Raw genomic sequence first — 15,761 nt, forward strand, 5'->3', positions numbered from 1 at the left:
TTAGAACCATGTAAAATGTGGGGTTATGTTGACTCTTTTATTTAGATTTATATGCTAGAAAAACATTTTTCTATTGAAGGCCATATTTTTGTTGAATACATCCTTTTTACAATATATTCTCTCATAGCTCTCTTATTTATCTGGCAGAAATCATATTACAGGATCATTTTGAAGTACCCCACTACTGTAAGAGGCTAAAACCTGCACCCTATACAACACAGCTTGTCAGCAAGGGAAACATTAAAGTACTACCATGTACACATACATAATATTAACTGAGTGAGCTTTTGGCCTGATATTCTGTCACGGCACATGTTAAATGCCTCCCTTTTAGGCCACCTGAGTGTAAGTTGTAACACAAAACAGATTTATGCAAGTGGATAGTATCATAAAATATTAACTCTCAACTACACATTATGATCAAGTAGTATTTAAGGCATTCTCCTTTCTATCAAATTTTCCTAAACCTATAACAGATAGTACCCCATGACATTGATATATGCTGCACAAGTTTCTGGCATGGGGGAGTAAGTTCCCTCTGCATTTCCAAGGATGGCAAAAAGGGGACAGCAAATTGAGAAAAAACGAAAATTCTTGAAAACAATTCCAAGAGATATTCAGAATTGCCCCAAAGAAACTACCCAGGAATTTAAAAATCAAGTGTCATACTTACATGATATATCATACATACCATTCACAATTTCGTAAATAATAGCATTAGAGAATAAAAACCATAAATGATAATTTATTTTGTTGGACACCTAATCCGTTAGCGTTATGGTGGACAGTTACTGAATGTCCAAGAGACCTTGGAAGTTAAATCCAACAGTCAAAATATTGTATTTGTACGTGTATCATCTTTACTGAATGCAATTCAAGCTTATTCTTTCATTTTAGTTGCACATTCCAACAGTTGTATCAGAGCAGGCCAGGCCTGGGTGTTTTCCAGAGCCTGTCAACTCTGCATCTGCCATTGCTCTTCTCTGTGTGGGGTACAGAAACACTCCCCTTCTAAGTGTTGTTGAGCGTTTCACTATGACTTTGCCAGATCTCAGTCTTGGATTCTGTTAGGAACTGGGTCAATGATGCCCTTTTTGTAATAGTTCTAACAACATCTGCCCTATTTTTGCTTCCATTTGGTATTTCAATTTTCTCTCAAACAAGAATCTTATTGACAATGGGAACTGAGTTTGGCTCTCATTCAGAGTGTGGACAGTGAGAACTTGTTTCAGCTGTTGCATCAATGGATGGTTCTTGTTCTAGGGGTCATCCGTGCAGGCAAAGACATGCAGATTCTCAACAACCTGTCGGAGATCCTTCTCACATAAGCACCTCGTAGTGAGAAGCTTCACGCTGTGCGTGCTTAGCGTTTTATTGTCCGCTTGAAAGACCACGCTTTCACCGTTCTTAGCATGTATTCTTCCAGGTGCCTCAGATCTGCAGTCTGGCAGAGTGTGAGAAAATACTTGGACAATTGATATGGTGGATGACTCCTGCCACAGCCTCAAGGCCTGCTAAACTGCTCAGTGAATCACCAGAATAAGGATCAGACGCTCAAATACCTAAGGGTTTCCGCTGAAAAGACATCCACCCACCAGCAGAAGCAAGATATCATATGGATAGATGATTCTTCTTGGGTGAGAGATTGCTGTTGTATACGCTGAAAAGATTAGGATGAAGCTAGGGGAGCTCGATTTGTCCAAGGAGTTGCTGAGAATCCATAAGCCCTGTTGCCACAAAATCTAGCAGGCCATGGAGAGGTAAACCATACAAGGCATCAACTAGACCAAGAGACAACAATGGGGTAGTGGCCCACTAGCACCACAGCCAAAACCCCTTGTTTTTTATGGACTTTCACTAATGGGAGGAGTCTTAGTAGGAAAGAGATCACTTATGTTAGATATTCTAAGGTTAATATGTAAGGTGACCTTACTAGAAGTTCTTCAAGAAAGACACAATTCGGGTTCAAGGCTCTACAAGGAGACAATTCACTTTCTATGATGAGACCTAGGAAAGAAGGCACGAGACCTAGGTTTTGATAAATTTTGATGAGTGTTGGGGTTTCCAAAGGTCAAGGCTAAGATAAAAGGTTCCCAACAATGTGTACTAGCAATGCCAAGGCTGATTAAACCTTCAATAAAGCCCTTAAGTTGAAGCAAGGAAAAACTAGGGTTTCCCTCTTAGGCAAACAACTAGGGCAAGAAATTTTATGGATGAAATTGAAGTGGATGCCCACCAAAATGATAGATTTTGTGGCAAATACTATCCCCTTGATGTTTAGGCTCTCCAACCACCAAAACTCTACTTGCCTAGGGATTTGCACCAAGCCCTAGTTTCCTAGCTTGGCCTTGAAAGGGCTGAATTAGAAGAGAGTAAATATGGATAAAAATAGAGTACGATCACCAACCAACCAGACTTGTCCCTTGTCGCTTGGGAATATGGAGTCTAGGATGAGATAGATTAGCCAAAATGTTTCCAAGGAGACCGAAATTTGATGCCCTGGCAACGAAATTTCAAGCATTTACCTATGCAATGGAAAAATGGATTTTCATGGGAGAGCTTCTAGGCATTCACCACTAGGAAAATTTATTACATGTTATGGATGAATAATGCATACAATATTCATCTAGATAGAAATTCAATTAATCTTCAACAAATTAAGGCACAATTTAACATAACCTAGAATCAATTATTCCATACATTAGGTGTTAAGAAATAATATTCAACAATTAAGTGCACCTACAAGATAGCATGCAAGATTTCCACCTATTAGACCAAAGAATAGCTCCAAAGAATATCCAAGATCAATTCCAAATATTAAAATGCATCCGGGACATCCAATTCATCCATAAGAGAACAAGTCTGAATTCCTCTAGGGAGGCTGAAAATCCAAGAGGTGTGATTATAAGAAGTTACAATGACATGTTACTATATTTATATGAGGCATACAAATGCCTATTTAGCCTACAAGCCCCTCCAAACATGAAAAACAATGTGTTAAGTTACATGACAATCTAGTATCCTTTGACAAATTAAATAACACATGTGCAAACCAAAATGTTGTTGTCATGCTAGCATAGGCTTGCTTAGGGAAAACTTTGAGTGCAATAGGTGCCTTAGCAAGTGTAGAGGCCCTTTAAAATCATGGTCAATGAGTTGGCCCCTAGATCTCTGTCATAATCATCCCGTGGACCCCAATTTGGGTTTGGGGCACAAAACAAGTCTCATGGGTCTCCTTGTTGTTAATATGCCCGACTTTTCTCCAATGTTGACGACATTGAAGATGGTGCTATCCCTCCCCGTCTCAAGGTATGAAACAAACCTCATCTAGAACTTGGATAAACTGCTTGCCTTTGTGATCACTGTTAAGCTAGCTGGGGGCATGCTGGTCCAAGTGCATCATCCCATGAAAGTAAATGATATAGGGCGAAGTGTAGGAATGCTGTGGGTGTTGAAGGTGCCCATGGATACAACTAATTCTCTACTATTGTTTGAAGGCCCATGGCTTTCAACGCCTCTCTTGTGGGTGTCAATATGTCCCTTTGGAGGACTGAGACCCTTGTTAAGTTGCCCAAACCTATCGATGGAACCACCTGTCAATTACACACAATATCCAATGCTGTAACTTTCACCATTAGGTACATTTAATTGTTATTGCATCTAAGTGAACCAAGCTTGGAAGAAATGGGCAAATTAACACTTCATACAAGGCTTCTCTTCCATAATTGTGGCCTTAGTCACGTGATGGTGTTATCTCACTAGTTAGGAGTGGTTAATAGATGATCCTATTAGGTGTTCTCAACCCCCAAGGGGAAGTGACATGTCCTTGGTCCACCCTTTAGTCGATAGGTGCCATGTGAATAATGATGGAATAGGGAAAAGGACTTCATGGCCAAGTGCCATGGTCAAAGGGACCAACTATGATGGAGATCCTCATCTTGGGTGTATAGACGTGAGGAGGAAGAAATCATGGAGAGATCCACCCTTCTTATGCTTTTTACTTTTTCTTGATTTTTCTTTGTATTCTTACTCGTAGCTCAAAGGGTTAGAGCTTGGTATGATGTATTGCAGTTATTACCCCCTTAAGGATGGGGCAGTTCATCGCCCATCAAGGGTTGGGACATGCAATGATTCCTTGTCTTCTATGAGATAGGGAAACATTGGCCCATGAACTAGGTGATAGCCATAAAAAGTGAGGTAGAGCTCATGCTTGGCATTTGACTACCTGCTAATTCAAATGTCCCGATGATCTTTTGAATTTTGATTTTTCTTTTGTTTTTCTTGTGGCCATAATATGCTCTTTTTGTTTCTTTTAGCTGCATCAACGTCCTAGGGTACATTTGCAGGCCCTACCCAGGTATGAGGGTGTGTGGGTGCCAAATCCCAATGAACCAATGGTTAGTTGAACCTGAAAAATGGAGGTGGAAATGGGGCTTGTAATGTAAGATGGATAGTGGTAAGTATGGGGCTACACTATCTCAATCATGGTTGCCCAAGTAACACCCCTCCTATACCTGTTGGGCCTTTAGGGGAGGTCCCACTGGAATAGGATTGAAAATTGACCCCCCATTTAAGGTGAGGGAACAAGATTACATCCAAGATCCTTCTTTCTTCCAAGTCACCCCACAATCCATGTCAAATTGCCCAAATACGAAAAAAGCACAAGCACCCAATTGCAAAAAAAATAAAGTACTTTTTGATCAGAAGCCCACCTTCAAACATGTCCTCTTGGCAAATGGGCAAGGAAACATATTAATGATTTACATGGCGGAGATGTGAATGGCATGTTGTCATAGGCTTCTAGTAGCTCTAAGGGATTGTTGGCTGCTAGCTCAAAGAGATGAATAGGAGAAAAGTTTCTCCTAGGGGTCACCCAGGTTTGTTGGGTAACATATGGCTCCAACTAGGACATGAGCTTACCATAGAGCACATGATCCATGTACTCGGATGGGGAGTTCATGAGAACTCCAACAATCTACTGGGACCACAGACATGTAACCTGCACATTACAATTCATCTGTTTGGGAGCATGTGCATTTGGTGTAGGGTATTGCCCATGTTTTTTATAAAAGTAATAATCCATACAGGAAAAGTAAATCTAGACTAAATGCAAATCTAATCTACATGCAATCTATTCTAGCATGAGAACATGAGATGATGGTATTAACTATGCAAAAGGAACATGCAATGCACCTACACTACCATGCATAACATGTGAAATCATGTGTTCAAGAAAGAGGTGATATGGTTAGCTTTTATCAGAGAAGGCCAAAGCTCACCATCAAGTTCAGCTATGTAAAAGTAACCCACACCAACTTTCCCATGGATCCTAATAGGGATGGGATGCTTATTGACTAAAACCATTTCCACAATTTTAAATTCTTTTTTATGCTTTTGCAGTCATTGCTTCTTAGGTATGGTCGACTTGGGATTTGATCCCTTAATAAGGCAAACATCCTGAGAAGGGGGGAGATTGATAGGCTTGGATTGGCTAGCGGGAGGGCCTAAACTTTTGGTTCCAGGTTGTTGACTAGGATATGGGAAAGGGTCCATATCTTCAACATGATTTGGCAGTTGAGGCTCCTTGTAGAGGATAAATGGGGTCCCATCAGGCTAAGGAATAGTGGCGTATGATAAATCCTTTTGCAATTTTCCACCAATTGATGCACCCCCATTTCCTGGATAGCAACATTAACCACACATTGGGCATATCGGTAACAACAATATCTGTTAGCATAGAAATGTCCTTGTTTACAGCTAAAGTCACTTTCAAATCCTTATTGAGCCTGTTGTCGCTCAAATTGTACACATACTTGCGACAATGCTCAGGGCACGGGCTGCAACTCTGATCCCTTCCCTCTCCGTTTAAGTTGTCTCCTAAATGCAGGCTAAGGGGGGTAGTCCCTATGGATGAGATGATGAAAAACTTGTTGGGATCAACAAGTTCAGGAGGCACAACTGAATGGCCTAGCAACTTGGGTCGAAATTAAATGGCAAGTGAGATTATTAAGCACAATTTGATTAGATTTCTTAAGATATGAGTGAGAGACCAGTGCCTTTAAATCAATTACTTGCACAATATAGATTAATAATCAAGTTACCAGATGAACAGTTGCCGCAGGATGCAAATTCTAATCTAAATGAAGTGTGGGACCTAGATCTAATATGTGATGCAAGATCTTGGTTAACTTTAATTAGATGCCTAGTCTAGGTGAATCCTTCCTCTCAATTCTTTTGAAGCTAGTCTCGAACACAAGTTGTAGAGAGAAGCCCAAAGGAAAGAGGCTAAGGCCTCATTAATGATACGTCCTGTGGGGTTCTAACCACCTAGGTTCCTTTGTTCTACAAGGGATTGCCCACAAGAGAACTGCAAGGTCACCTATGTTAACTATGAATGAGGATCTAGACTTCTCAAATTGTGTGGGGAAGGTGGTCCTATCTTTCTTTCAACCAAGCTTATGCTTGGAGATAAATTTTTTAGAGATGAACTTCTAACCTAGAATGAAGGTGTAATATATGAGTGATTGCTTCAATGAGATTATTAAAAATGTTAAATGCTCCATTCAAGATTAAATTACTTGAAAACAACATGCTGACAATGATATTGAACACAAGGTGACAAGAGCAATTAATAGAGCAGTTAGAGAACAATTTAGAAATTATCCCAATGAAACAAGATTTAGCAATATCAATTATCCAAGATGCTTATTAGAGTTTAATTAGATGTGTCAATTAGATCTCATTAGCAATTTCTCTTATGCAATTAGGAACAAGAGCAACTTATAGCACACTGAGAGCAATATCTTCTTATCACTTAGATCATGGACCAATTAGGCATAAGAAAAGATTTGCAATTCATCTCTTAAGCACAAATGTAACCAATACCAATGAGCACAAGGAGAAATGAGATTGCTAACAATGATATGCAATACAAGAGAAGACTAACAAATGCATTCAACTACTAATGAGATGTTCAATGCAATAATGAAAAGAGGCAATGGAATTATTTTAGCAATGAAAGTGCAAGAATGCAAGAGACAAGTTAATGAACTAACTAGCTATCCTCAAGATGCAAGATTCATGTATTTAATTCACCAATGATTCTTCACAATGCTATTATTCAGACTTAAACAAATTAGGTCAGATTACTTTCACCATGAAATCACTCCAAAAACTTGAATGAGATGTATGCAAAAACAAGTTTTTTAAGACTTTAGTCGATGTGTATTACTTCTTAGAGTTCTTAGGCTTATTTAGTGATGTTTTAAGGCTTCCAACAAGTGCAAGACACCTACAAACACAAGGGATTAGCCCTAAAAATAATTCAAATAATAAATTAAGCAAATGGCTAGGGTTGAGAGGCCCTTTAGGCTTGTGGCTAGGGTTAGAAGCCCTAGAAATCCTTGCGGCAAAGTGAGAGAAGGCTCTATAGGCCTAAAAGCAAGTATGAACTCCCAAAACCTCTTCAAAATGGATATTAGCCTTGTAAAACCACTAGTTAGTGAAAAAAAATCAAACCCTTATGGATGAATGACAAAATATTCAGTGAAAACCAACCATAAACCCTTGCAAAAATGATGTTAGGCTTGCAAAACAAGATATTAGCCCTCAAAATCAACTGCAAAGATGAAATTAGGCTCGTCTAGGGCTGCAACTTAGTCAACAAGGCCTAATTAGGGTTATGGCCAAGGCTTATAGGTCTGATTAGGGTTGCGGCTAGGGTGAAATGACCCTTTTAGGGTTGCAGCTAAGGCCTAGAGGCCTCAAAACCCTTGCGGCCACCTCCTGCAAGCAAAATTCATCACTTTCAAGCCAAAAAATGACCTTAACCTCAAAGAAACTACCTGCAAAATCACTTCAAAAGTTAAATGCTTAAGAAAAACCCTAGTTTATGTAGCAAACATGCCCTCTAGGGCTAGTAGCCTCCCTTCGAAGGTAAGCCGTTGACTTTCTCGCACCTGGGTCTTGTATTTTAGGGCTTCTAGACCCTAAATCGACCCTCCTTGGCTAAACGCACTTCTTTTGGTTGGATGGCTCTTCCTTGGGTGAAAATAGGCCCAAACCCTAGCTGTCTAGGCTAGGTGAGGGTTCCAAACATCTCACTTCCAATTTGTCTTTGAATCTTTGAGCTAATGGCACCTGCAAGTCAAATAAATAGAATCAAACCACAGTATCTAGAAAATTCTAAAATGAAACCCCAAAATAATTTTACAAAATAAGAAAAATAATATAGAAGGGTTAGTAGAAAATTATTTACAATATCTACAAAGAAATATTGGCTATATTTAGCAAATAAATCATTTATAGCCCAAATAGATTTTGGAAATAAGTGTGAGAAATATTTTTGTTTAATGTCCAAGCTAAGACTCTGCACCAATATTCGTTAGATAAACTCAGAGTCCAAACAAGATGTGATCACTTCAAAGTCCATGAACTTGGGCTTTTCCCAAGGGTTAAATCACGTGAAGATCTCTACACACTTGAAAGACAGATTATTAGTTTCAAAGGGGTTCGATTCACACAAATATTCTAGAGATCTAGAGATACCTGCTAGATCTACCAGCTTCAATGTGTTTACTCTAGCCCAATACCTAAAGCAAGTTCCTGTGCTAATAGATAATCCAACCACTGCCAATGAAACAATAATGATAAGCACACTTAGAGCGTTAAAAATTATTGAGCGCATACCATGAATCATTAAGTGAAAGACACCTTGAATTGAAACCCCAAAGACTTTTTATTAAAATATTTCAGCAAAGCTCAACTTAGTACAAAAGATTTTCAATCCAGTTCAAGATGAAGTTACAATGAGGAGCTTGAAAGCTTCCCTGTATAGAAAATGATAGGGATCAACCCCTCCAAGTGGAAATAATGGCTGGTTGCATCGATCCATGGCTTGATCCTTGTGGAAGAAAATTGATCCCTTGATTACCTGGCACAAATCTCCAAAATTTTTTGATTTTCCTTGTTCACTGTGTTGGAGGGTCAAGCCTTGACATCTGGACCACTAGAGGACCTTGAAAAAATATAATTATCATTACTTGTGCAAGATACTTAACTGTTTGGTCGAAAAACTTCGATTTGCTAGAAAATAGTCTTCTCTGGCCCAATGAATTTTTGGACTAGGTCCTTCTGCCTTAGAAATGAGGCTTTTATTTTTTGGCTTGAATATTTTCCTTTGAAAATAGCCTTAAATAACTTTTGATGAATTTTCCACTTGGAGGGTAATTAAGTTTCCCTTCATTTTATTTTTTCGATAATTTCTAGCTAAATTTTAATTTTTTGTTTTTTGCCAGAAATTAAAATTAAAAGACTCTAAGAGGGGATTGAACATTTTTCCACCCTCTAAGTGTATCTAAAAAATATTTTGGTAATGGTGTTCTAAATATTCACCAAAAATATTCCTAGATAACACTTTCACATCAAGATATTACAAATTCAACCCTTAGAAGGGGAAATACAAATAGACCCAAACTCTTAAGACTTAACCATGTTGGAAATACTGAGAGCTGTGAAAATTCCTACACTTTGAAGGAACCCCTATTGCAGCAAATCTGAATCTACTTCACCTACTTGATTTTTAATATACATTAACCAAGTTATTCTTCTGAATACTGAAGCAAATTACTTCTACAACCTACACTAATTAAATATTTGATCTCATGAAACAAAAAACAGAGCAAAGAAAATATACATAGGACACACTTATTTTGGACACAATAGACATCGAAAAAACCCAATGCGGGAAAACTAGTGCAGCAGTTCTAAGGGTTTATTATTATGCAGGAGAAATATCTTAATACAAATCTAGGATGCTCAACTAGCAATCCTTTACAGAGAGAATACTGGCGGAAAATCTGAGTGAGTTTTACCTCACTTCACCCGACAAAATTTCGGTTGATCTTGCACAAGACTGGCTAACCTCGACTATTTCTGCGCTGGCTCTGTGTCAGCCCTCCGTCACCTTGTCTGCCCTTTGCGCCAGCGCTCCCGTAGTTCTGATAGTTTCAATAGTTCTGATTCTACATGACAGGCAAGTTTCTGCGTCAGCTCTCCGAGCTACTGTGCTGTCTCTGCGTCAACTCTCCCGACTGTTCTGGCAGTTCCGGAAGTTCTCGGCAGTTTCGGCTGTTCCGGCAACTTTTCTGCGTCAGCTCGCCCGACTAATGCACCACCTCTCTGCAAACTCTCTCTGCCTCTCTGTTCTGTATTTTCCAGAAAGTCTTTCTCCCAGATTCTCTTTCTCCCAGATTCTCTTTGCCCCTCAGCTGCAAGATCTCCCCAATCGATTTTCCTCCTAAGAACTTCTCACCTCAGAAAATCAATTTCTTCAATCTCTCCATGTGTGTTTCCAAATGAACCCCAAGCCTCCATTTTATACTTTTCCTATCGAGTCTTCAATGATCGAGATTAAGTCTCTAATCAACGGCGAAGATTAAAACATGACTTGATCCTCCTTCTAGATCATTCTCACCCATATTTTGATTAATACCGATTAATATTTTAATTTCCCTAAGTTTAGACTTAGGAACCCCATTAAAAATATTAATTATTTTAATAAAATTCTTTAGAGCTCACGTGCCTTAGCCTCTCCACCAAGTGTCAAGGCCAAAGCACTTCCGATGCTACCAAAAAGTAACACTCTTTCTTAGCGAGGAAAGTGCTCTAGCAATAATGTCCACCTGCATGCTGCTTTGTTTCTGAAGCATCTCCTTTCTGCACTGTTGCTGCCACCAACATTGTGCTGCTGCTGCTATTGTACTGCTGCCCATGACACTACCACTGCCACTGCTGCATTTGTACTACAACTCCCTCTCAAATGCTGCATCTGCTATGTTGCTAGCACTGCCAATGCTAACACTGCATCCGTACTGCAACTCAGTTGCTGAGAGAAGCAATTGAAAAACATCCAAAATTAGTTGAACTTAATTGTGTTCAACATAATATAATGAATGTTGGAGTTTGGCTGCTGTTAATTCTGATCCTCTGAACCTTCTGTGTTGCTGTTGACTCCTGCACTGTGCTATCTGAATTGCTACCAACCTTGCTCTGCGTTGATCAGTGTCTGTTCTCTGGCTACTGCATCTGTCCTCCAAACAATCCACTGCATCATCGGACACTAAGTCCATCTCGCTATTGCTAAATCTTGGGCTCTCGTAGCAAGGAATTGATCCAAGGGGTGGACTCCTCAAGGATCCTGCCCACATGTAGTCCTCCCGACTACAACTCAATATCGCCCCATCTCCCTCCTAGAGATGCGTGGGCACTCATGGCATATTCCTCCTCGTCAATCTTTGCTGAAGCAGCCTTAGGATCGTGTTTCTCATCCTTGTCCTTTTTCTTCAAAGGACACTAGGATGCATAGTGGCCCATCTTGCTATGACTTAAACATTTCACCTTCGAAAATGACCTCCTTTCGCTTTGGCTTATGTTGTCCCTTTGATGCCAGAGATGTGTTCTCCTCCCCCTCCTTCGTCTTTGTGCCACTCCCATTGCTGTCACTGAGGTTGACCTTCACTAGGTCCCTCCTTAACTCCTCCTGTTGAAGAGCTGCCCACATCTCCTCCCATGAAGGTAGTTTTTCTTTGCCCAATATGCTTTGGACAAAAACTTGCCATTCATTTGAGACTCCATTCAGGGCTATTCTCGCCATCGCGGTTGCTGAGGAGTGGACCCCAATGCAGCAAGATGGTCTCTAGTGTCCTGAAGACGCTGAAGATAGAGGTTCACCCCTTCTCCTTTCTGCATCAAAGCCCACTACATCTCCTTCTCTAAATACATTTTCCGCTATTCGGAAGAGCCTTCATATAGAGACAACAATGCTTCCTACATCTCTCAGGCTGTATCCTTGCCCTGCAAGTGTGAGACCACATGATCTTGAACTCCATCAAGAATGAGCCCCTTTGCCTTCCCGTGCTCGGCGTTGTACTTCTTCTTTTGATCGTTGTCAATGTGAACAACTACAACACTTTTGACGTAGGTCTCGAGATCATATTCGTCTAGAACAACTAAGATTCTTGTCTTCCATATGACATAGTTGGAAGCTCCTTCCAACATGTCCTGATCTCTGAGCCCATGCGATTCCATCTTACCCAACTGTCGCACTGACTCCTCTAGTCACTGCTTAGCACTACTCAGGTGCTCAGCAAGTGAGAAATTCGAAATTTTTGGCGAAAAGTTCTCTGAGGAGAAAATTCCCCTTCTACGTGTCTTCATTCTTTTCCAGCGGATTTCTACGTTGACAGAAATTGTGCCCTTCAAGCGCTGCACTGAGGCTCTGCGTCACTCCCTCTACCTCTACAAACTCACAAACTGGAAATCGTACCTCTTTGTTGTCACTAAGAGAGATTTCGTCGGATCTGCTTCTCGACCAGGATTGCACAATGCCTTCAAGGTGATTCGAATTGCTACCAAGTGTAGCTTTCGGCCTCATGGCTCAACACTTAATCTGCTCTCCCTGTTTCAAAATCAATGCTCTGATACCGTGTGAAAATTCCTACACTCTAAAGGAACCTCTACTGCAGCAAATCTAAATCTACTTCACCTACTTGATTTTTAATATACATTAACCAAGTTATTCTTCTGAATACTGAAGCAAATTACTTTTGCAGCCTACACTAATTAAATATTTGATCTCATGAAATAGAAGCAGAGCAAAGAACAAGATACATAGGACACTTATTTTTGGACACAATAATCCCTGGAAAAACCCAATGCGGGAAAACCGGTGCAACAATTTTGAGGGTTTATTATTATGTAGGAGAAATATCTGAATACAAATCTAGGATGCTTAGCTAGCAATCCTTTACAGAGAAAAGAGTGGCGGAAAATCTGAGTGGGTTATACCTCACTTCTCCCGGCAGAATTTCGGCTGATTCACCACAAGATTGGCTAACCCCAACTATTTCTGTGCTGGCTCTGTGTCAGCGCTGCGTCAGCGATCCTGGCTGTTCCGACAGTTCTGGATTCTGCGTGATAGACAACTTTTCTGCATCAGCGCTCTCAGCTACTACACTGCCTCTGCGTCAACTCTTTTTGCTATTCCGGCAGTTCTCGGCAGTTCCCAGCAGTTTCAGTTGTTCCGACAGTTCTGGATTCTGCATGACAGGCAACTTTTCTGCGTCAGCTCTCCCGGCTACTGCGCTGCCTCTCTACAAACTCTCTCTGCCTCTCTGTTTTGTATTTTCCAGAAAGTCCTTCTCCTGGATTCTCTTTGCCCCTCAGCTGCAAGATCTCTTCAATCGATTTTCCTCTTGAGAACTTCTTACCTCAAAAAATCGATTTCTTCAATTTCTGCGTGTGTTTCCAAATGAACCCCAAGCCTCCATTTTATACTTTTCCTGTTGAGTCTTCAACGACCAAGATTAAGTCTCTAATCAACGGCTAAGATTAAAACATGATTTGATCCACCTTCTAGATCATTCTCACCCATATTTTGATTAATACCCATTAATATTTTAATTTTCCTAAGTTTAGATTTAGGAACTCCATTAAAAATATTAATTATTTTAATAAAATACAATCAGGGTGGAATTTCACCAAATGGTTTCTGGGTTCTTTGGAACTCATGTGCCTTAGCCTTTCCACCAATTTTCAAGGCTAGAGCACTTCCGATGCCACCAAAAACTAACAAGAGTTGGGTGAATCAATATTTCTTACCAATCAACACTTTTTAATCTTATTCATAGCGTTAGTTAATCTTCAGTTGTTATTATTAATATTGTTATTTTCAGATAATCATAAACATATAACAACAATAGACTGTTGATTTCTGGTAGCATCGGATGTGCTCTAGCGTCAAGATTTTGCAGGGAGGCTAGGACACATGCAATCCACAATACCCAGAAATCGTTTTGGGAAATTCCAACCGGAGGAAGTTTAATTAAAATTATTAATTATTTTTAATGGATGTCCAAGTCTAAACGTAGGAAATTAAAATAATTAAAGTGTATTAATTAAACTGGCTATGAATCTTCTAGAGAAAGACGAGGATCAAGTCAAGATGATATGAGCCATTGATTAGAATCTAATCTGGGCCATTGATTGATCAATGAGAAGATTATAAGAAGAGGCTTGATGGGCATTTGGAAAGAAACATTGAGTGAGATCAAGAGATCAATTTCTCAAGAGAGCAGCGCAACAGTTGCCGGAGAAGTTATCAAGGAGATTTCTTGTAGTGAGGGGCAGGGATAGTTTTCCGGTTGGAGAGTTTCCTGATTCGGGGATACATTGCAGAGGAGGCAGAGAGAAATCTAGAAGAGGCAGCATAGAGCCACACTGGGCAACGTAAAGCCATGCTGAGGCAGCGCAGAGCCTGAGAGGAGATCCACAAGTTTGCTGAGGAGCAGATCAGATCTAGTGCCAAGAGCTGGGGTGTGAGACTGGAGGGCCAGAGGATCGAGCATCCAGCCAACAGATCGATCAGCCAGAGGGAGTGATGCAGTCCCTATCAGTTGTGACGCAGAGCAGCGTAGTGACTGCGCAGAGGCAGCTTGGGGCTAGCCATTTAGTCGCTGGATCAATGTCGAATCGCCAGTGATAGTGAGGTATTTCTCACTAATTTCTTTGCCAGTCAGATTCTCTATATTGGATAGCCAGTAAGGCATCCAAAGATTGTATTCATAAACTACTGCATAATAATAAAAACCCTCAGCTGCTGCAACGGTTTTCTCGCATTGGGTTTTTCTAGGGACATTGTCCAAAAACAACGGTGTCAATTGTGTGTGTGCTATTTCCTCCTTTCTTAGTACTTGTTTCTGCAACATTTTATGTTGTGAAGGCTGCAATAGATTTTATTTCGATGTTTACTGTGTAAAACTGTAAATAACTTGATTAGAAAATTAACGAGTAGGAGAAATTTAATCAGTTGCTGTAGTAGGATTCCGGGTTTCGAAATTTTCACATAGACAACACCATATAACAATGCAAAATATAAAACAATGGACACAGATTTTTAGGTGGAAACCCCCTTGGGTCAAAAACCACTGAACACTTCGTAGTAATTGTATTCTTCCCTCTTTTATAAGAAAATAATTACATCAAGGTTTCCAGCTACAACTGAGGGAGGCGTCAACTCCCTAATTCACAGGGTACAACTTGTAGGATGCTCATACACCCAATAAACCTACTACAACCGAAAGGGCGCCTTGGAAGTCAGGTCCCAACCTGACGAGTGCCACCACACTCTATTTATCAGCTGCTATTAGAATGTATGCTCCAACTCCTCGTTGATTTATCAACCACGACTGAAAGGACGCCCCAACGCCCTATGCAGGCTACGACTTGTCCTAACACCACCCTGTCGCCCTAAAGTGTTCTCATGCTCCAACCTAAAGGTGACTCCAATCACCTGCCTTGCACCACCCTACCACTTGAAAGAGCTGACAGACCACATTTCATATTTTTCAGACTAGACCCCCCTGTGCTCTGATTCAATATGAATATCCTATCAAGTCTTGCAGTTGCACTGCTAATCAATGCATAACACTGATCACACTGCGCAATCCTGCTCAAACTGCATAACCCCGCTCAATCTGACCATTGCATTGTCCAATCACTGATCACTGCACAATGTTGTTCAACTGATCGCTGCCCAAGTTGTACCAAACCATTCAACTTGCAATGGTCATTGTACTGCACTGCTCATATAAGGATAAGCATCATATGCTCATGAAGCAGTCGACCATCATCACGCTGTACTTCACTGTACCAATGATAGTAATGAAATCCTAGATAAGGGAGTAGGGTTATAGATATAATAC

At 40.4% G+C, this 15,761-nt stretch overlaps 1 protein-coding gene across 5 annotated transcripts in view; it reads left to right on the forward strand.

Moving 5' to 3' along the window:
• Window positions 1–15,761, forward strand: part of LOC149207730 (histone acetyltransferase HAC1-like) — a 311,587-nt gene that overhangs the window by 197,259 nt on the left and 98,567 nt on the right. The window lies entirely within an intron of this gene.

The sequence above is a fragment of the Pinus tabuliformis genome, chromosome 1_2 (genome assembly GCF_031772625.1).
Source record: "Pinus tabuliformis cultivar Carrire ecotype Pingquan chromosome 1_2, CPIR1, whole genome shotgun sequence".
Taxonomy (NCBI): Eukaryota; Viridiplantae; Streptophyta; class Pinopsida; order Pinales; family Pinaceae; genus Pinus; species Pinus tabuliformis.